The sequence below is a fragment of the Eumetopias jubatus genome, unplaced genomic scaffold, assembly GCF_037043125.1.
Source record: "Eumetopias jubatus isolate StellerSeaLion01/CBP00866 unplaced genomic scaffold, mEumJub1_p1.0 scaffold_1, whole genome shotgun sequence".
Taxonomy (NCBI): Eukaryota; Metazoa; Chordata; class Mammalia; order Carnivora; family Otariidae; genus Eumetopias; species Eumetopias jubatus.
The window spans coordinates 149,207,790-149,213,789 of record NW_028274807.1 but is presented as its reverse complement, the minus strand read 5'-3'; positions in this window follow the sequence as shown (position 1 = coordinate 149,213,789).

The following is a 6,000-nucleotide window of genomic DNA, read 5'->3' as shown; positions in this document are numbered from 1 at the left end:
TTAAAGTTACAGGGTACACCCACTCAAATGGCCAAAATTGAAGAAAAAAATAAAAAGATTGACAGTTCCAAATGTTGGCATGGAGACAAGAGTTGGAGCCACTGGAACTCTCCTTGCTGGTGGGGATGAAAAATGAAAAGCTACTTTGGAAAACATTTGCTAACTTGTGGAGTTAAACATACACTAATCATAGGACCCTGACATTCAATTTCTAGGTATTTTCCCAAGAGATAAAAAAAAAAAAAATGTGTCCACGTGAACACCTATATACAAATGTTCTTCGCAACCTCGTTCATGGTAACAAAACACTGTGAGCATCCCAAATGCCCATCAGCTATTGCATGCAAAATAAACTGTGGTATATCCATTTAATGTGGTATGTTCAATGGAAAGGCACTAACACACGGATGAGGCTCAGATGCATTATGCTGAGTGACAGTGGCCAGATGGCACAGGCTACGTACAGTATTATTCCTTTTATATGAACTCTCCAGGAAAAGCAGATCTATAGGCACGGAAGACAGCTCAGCGGTTGCCAGACGCAAGGGTGGGGGACCTCCTTGGTGTGATAGGAATGTTTGATATACTGATTTTGGTGGTGGCTCTACTGCTTATGCATTTGTCCAACTCATCAAACCATGCATTTGAAAGGGTGATTTTTATGGTATGTAAATTATACCTCGCTGAACCTGATTGAAGTGTAAAAACAGTGGGCTGCAGAGGGTAGACAATAGGATGATCTTGGCTGCTTCATTGCAAAAGTGACAGGAGAAGCCTGAGGAAAGGGGGAGCTGTGCTGGTCTCTGGAAGAAATAGGGTGACAGGCAGGGGACAGCCAGCGCTGAAGTCCCACAGTGAGGCATGCTCCGCCTGGGAGGAAGCTGCAAGGAGCGGGGTGGCTGAAGCCGGGTAAGAGACAGGGCTGCGGAGGGCTCAGACAGGCCCTAGGGAGCAGGGGTGCATGACGGAGGGCGGCGGGGGGCTCAGGCTGTTGTCTGAGTGCAAGGGGGGCCCTGGGGGCCTCTATGCTGAGCATTCGTGGGGTCTGACTGGTTGCTGTGTTGGGAGTGGTCTGTGGCAGGGACCCCCTGGGAGGCCCTTGTAAGAATCCAGGAAGGTGCTCAGCCCAGCGTGGAGGCCGTGGAGGTGTTGAGAAGTGGTTGGATTGGGGTATATTTCCAAGGTAGAGCCAACAGGATTTCCTACTGGATTGGACGTGGGGGGGTGGGTGTGAGAGAGAGAGAGGAGGCAGGGATGACACCAAGATTTTGGCCTGAGCAGGTGGAAATCCAGCTGTCCCCCTGCCCCACCCCTGCCCCCTGGGGACTGGTTTAAATGTCCCCTGGGTCCTGTGGCTGAAGTCAGGACAGAGACAGAGAGGAGGGGCTCGGCCCTGCTCCTGGCTCTGGGGGTCAGGGGATGGGCTGCACATACTGTTTATTCTATTACTCTTTATTTATTAGCCTTATTGGCTTCTGTCATTTCCTCGTTGCCTCCTGTCTGGAGAGAAGACTGTCAATGTGATGGACTGATACAGGATACAGGAGGCCCAATTATCTCTGTGAAGCCAGCGTCTCTTCTTGGTCAAGCCCTCCCGGCCCTCAGCTGTCCCGCAGCTCTTCCCACAGCCTTGCACGCAGAGCCAGCCTGGTGCCTGGCCTTCCAGGAAGAGGGGGTGCAGCCTGCGAGGGTGAGTGGCAGACACATGGTCCCCCAGGAGATACGGCTCCTCCAAGAACAAATGCTGGAGGCAAGCTCAGCCCCCTGGCTGGTTGCACCTAAAATCCCGGCGCCCGCTCCCCAAGGCCCTGCCCGCAGAGGCTGGGCACGGAGCAGGGCAGGAAGACAGGACATACTGCCTGCCGGCCAGCCCACATCCGGGAAGGGGGGCTCTGTTTCACTTGCACGCCTTTCTGGAATCCGAGCCAGTCCGTCTCTCCACAAAGGCTGGGATGATGGGGCTTTTCTGTCCGGCAGCAGGTGCCTGGCAGCTGCCCCGGGGATGCCAGCCCTGTGAGCTGGCATGGGAGGAAGTGCTTGTCCGGGTGGTCATTATACGTGCTGGCCTCCAGCTGGCCCAGCCCCCACCCCTGATGTTTAGGCTGACTTGGGACACCTGCAAGAGAGTGGTGCCTCCAGCAGGACCCCCGTGATCCCCCCTGGGGTCCCCCAGACAGAACTTAGCAGCACCAGCCTTTGAGCATAATATCGAAACAAAGTCCCTTGGCCACCCCCTCTGGCCTGTCCGCCTGCCTCTGTCCTGGGAACGTCCTGAGGCCCCTGGTCCGGGTTGGGGGGGTGGGGGGGGGAGGTGGTTGGGACAGGAAGCCTGAGGTTCATTCCTGGTATTTCAGGCATCTTCCTGATGTCACGCCGTTGCCCCCAGGGCGGAGACCCAGCTTACAGCGCCTCGGGCGCGCACGCGTGTGTGTGGATCCGCCCGTGTCTCCATGTAGGTGAGGATGTCAGACGGCCCCGTGCCTGACCTGCCAGGGGGATGCAGAGTGGCAGGCGGGCCTGCGTGCGAGGAAGGGGCAGGGAGCGCAGAGGCCAGGAAGGAGTCGAGTGGAGGAGAGGAGCCCGGAGAATCCAGCTGCCATTCCTGCTCACCTGCTCCGGGTGCGGGTGTGGGTGGCGCCACAGCCCGGGGCGCTTGGGGCCGGGCAGCGGAGCGGAGGTGCGGTGCCGGCAGCCCCCAGCCGAGGCCCGCCGCAGGGACACAGTGCCACGGCCTCCCCGGGCCAGTCCCGCTTCCGTCTCTGTCCCTCCCTCCCTCCCAGCCTCCGGGCACCAGGGCTCGAGTCTCGTGGCCGCCAGGGCTGAGGGCGGAGGAGCCTCCGGCACGGGGCAGGGTGGCTGCCAAAGCCGTGGCCCCGGGGTGACAGCTGACGTCTGTCCAGGAGCATCTCTCTCCCTGCCAAGGATTGAGCTCTCTGGGCCGCATGCCTTCCCTCTGACACAGGAGCCGGCCTCTGTCCCTCAGAGCCACCCGCCGCCTGGACCCCAGCTTCGGCCCACAGCAGCCTGGGGACAGCTGTGACAGCCCCTCTCGGGCCTCCCTCCGGAGGAGCCTGCCCTGTGCCGCGCCAGGCTAAGGCCCACTTCAGGCAGCTGGGGAAGACCCCACACGAGGGGCCCAGGAGCCCCAGATGCCAAGCCTGGGCTTCGAGAATGGTGGGGAAGCCACTGCCTGGGCCCAGACCAAACCGTCGTGTCCTGGGGCTTGCCAGAGAGGAGGCTGAGGCTTCCCAGCTTAGGGTGGGTGTCGCAGCCTTTCTCCCTCCACCAGCACATACGGGGCTCCTGCTGTGCCAGCTACTGAGCTGGGTCCTGGCTGCATGGCGACGAGACCAGCCATGAACACTGTCCTCAGGTTGCTTTCTTGTAAGAAGCACATCTCCATCACTCCCCACTGCGCACATGGGTGCCCACCCAAGATACATACCTATCTGAAACTGGTTTCACACAATAACACTCATCCTTCCCACAGAGAATATGCTGCAGTTTCAAATTCTGACATTATTTTTAAGACAGCTGCTGGTGACCCACTACACTGGGATGTGGCCTGCCCTCCGAAAAACCTCTGTCTGGTTGGGGAAAGATGTTTACACAAGTGTCACAGGAGGTTAGGGTGGACTGCTTCTGCCCCACTTTTGACCAAGGGACCAACGCCAAGGGTTTCAGGATACCAAACCCCATGTCTCTCATATGCAGATGGGTTTCAAGGGAAATGGTGCTGGACACTGGGACCCCACAGCCACGTCAAGGATATAAGAAGGGGTCCAAGAGAGTGGAGGGCTGAGGGAAGCTGTGGGAGGGTTTCTTTGGAAAGAACTGTCACCTGTTGTTTCTAGGACCCTGTGGCCTTCCATCGGTGGCAGGCCTGTGTGGGGTGGGCCAATCTCTTGCCCAGGTCCACGGGGGCCCTTCTTGGAGAGCTTTGACACGTGGGAGACACGGAGGATGGGGCCTCGCTGGGTCTGAGGAAGCTCAGGTGGACGGGTGACGGGGCCTGACTGCCTGGGACATGGAGGGGGGTCGTGGGCCAGCTGCTCTGGTGGTGGCTGTGGAGCAGGCTGTGGCTGGGCATGGCCGCACCCCAGTGTGTGTGTCGGGGGCGGGGAGGCAGGTGCTCTGAGTGCTTCTCCTGGACCAGAGGTGACGGGTGGCAGAGAGAGGCCGGTGTGTCCCACCACAGCAGGGCTGCCCGAGGGTCGAGGGGCATGGAGGAAGAGGCTGTGGGGGCACTCACAGGTGGGGGGCAAAGGAAGGGGTCCCAGGGGCCCCTGGAAGAGAGCACACCTGTGGGGCTGAGGAAACTGCCGGGAGAAGGCTCAGCAAGGAGTCTCCAAAAATCCCACGGACACCCCCAGAGGGTCCCCTTGAGCTGCCTGCCTCGCGTGGGGAGGAGCCGCGCAGCGTCCCCATCTCTGTCTGTGGGATCGGCAGTTTCGGACCCAGGCTGAGATCATAGTCGCAGGGTGGCTGTAGGCTCCTCTTTTATCCAAGCCTGAGCCCAACGGCCACAGAATTGGCCACAGGATCAGCCCTGTTTTCATCCAGGGTCGGGGCAAGATTGCGTCCACTGAGTAAAATGGAATAAAACGGACTTTGCAGGTGTTTGCCATAAGGGCTATTAAGCGCTGTGACAATGGCAGTGCCTAGGGTGGGGACAAGTGATGGGGCAGGGGGTTGGGCAGTCAGGGAAGGCTCCCGGAGGAGGTGATGTTAGGATGAGGCCCTGGGGCTGAGCAGAGCGGAGGCCAGTGTTCCAGGTGCAGGGAACAGCAGTGGGCAGGACCTCGAGGAGGAAGAGCCTGGGTCCCTGAGGGTTCGAGGGAGAGGCGGTCACAGAGGTCGGCGGGGCTGGAGGCCAGGGCACCGCTTGCCTGGACCCTGAGACAACAGGAAGCCTGTGAAGCTTGCTAGCCAGGAGGCCGCCGTCTTGGATAAAAACACTCCAGTAGCTGAGCCGTTGGAGGAAGGGAAGCCCCTGAGCCCCTTTCAGCGGCAAGTGAAGGACGCGGACAAGGCAGCGCCAGCAGGGCCCCGGGCGGGCGAGGGGTGGAGCAGGAGGCTGCGGTTGAAGATGGAGCTGCTGGGGGGCTCCACGTGCCGGCCTGGGGCGCAGTGGAGGGAGCTGGACGCCAGATCAAGAGTGGACTCTAAGTGTGGCCGCAGGAGGGGGGCCTGGGGGGTGCAGAGGGTGTTTCCTGCTCTCTTTCCCTGGACGCGGGCCCAGGGTCATTCAGTCAGATCCCGGGGGATGTGCCCCTGAAGGAGGCGATGGCAGAGCCTGGAGGAAAGCCTGGAAAACGCCCCCAGGGGGGTCTGTTGAGTCAGATGCTGTGGAGTCGACCCCCAAGACAGGGCAGAGAGCCAGCCACAAGGAGGCCTCTGCTGGCTGTGCAGCACTTTTGCCGGGGTGCTGGGGCGCTGGGGTGCTGGGGCGCTGGGGTGCCGGGGTGCTGGGGTGCTGGGGCACTGGACCGACAGTGAGGAGCCAGGGGTCCAAGCCTGTCTTGACACACAGACCATCTGGCTGTTCTCCATGGCCTCCCTCTTCCCAACCTTCCTCATCGTGGGAGCCCCAAAAGGTGGCCCTTGCCCTCTGCAGTGCACCAGACGGGGGGGGGGCCTGGAAGGCAAGACCCGAGCACCCCCACTTTTCCTGGACCAGCCACATTCCCAGCTGTTCTGGGAAAACAAGGGGAAGTCCTGTGTGGTTCTCGGGGTCTCGTCCTGCCTCCCCCTGCACCACCACCATTGCCCGGGCTGGTGCAGGAGGAGACCTCCTCTCGGGCTCTTTGGGCCTCTGCCGCCACCCTTGTCAAATCATAAGAACAGAGCCCAGGCCAGGTCATGTAAGCCATTTATTGGTTTGTTTTAAAAATATGTATCTTATTTATACACGGAGTTTGGTGAGAAGTGCTCGATTAGCTCAGACAACAGCCGGCACTCGATGTCCCTCCTTTTCCTACCCTCTTCTCCCCTCCTGCT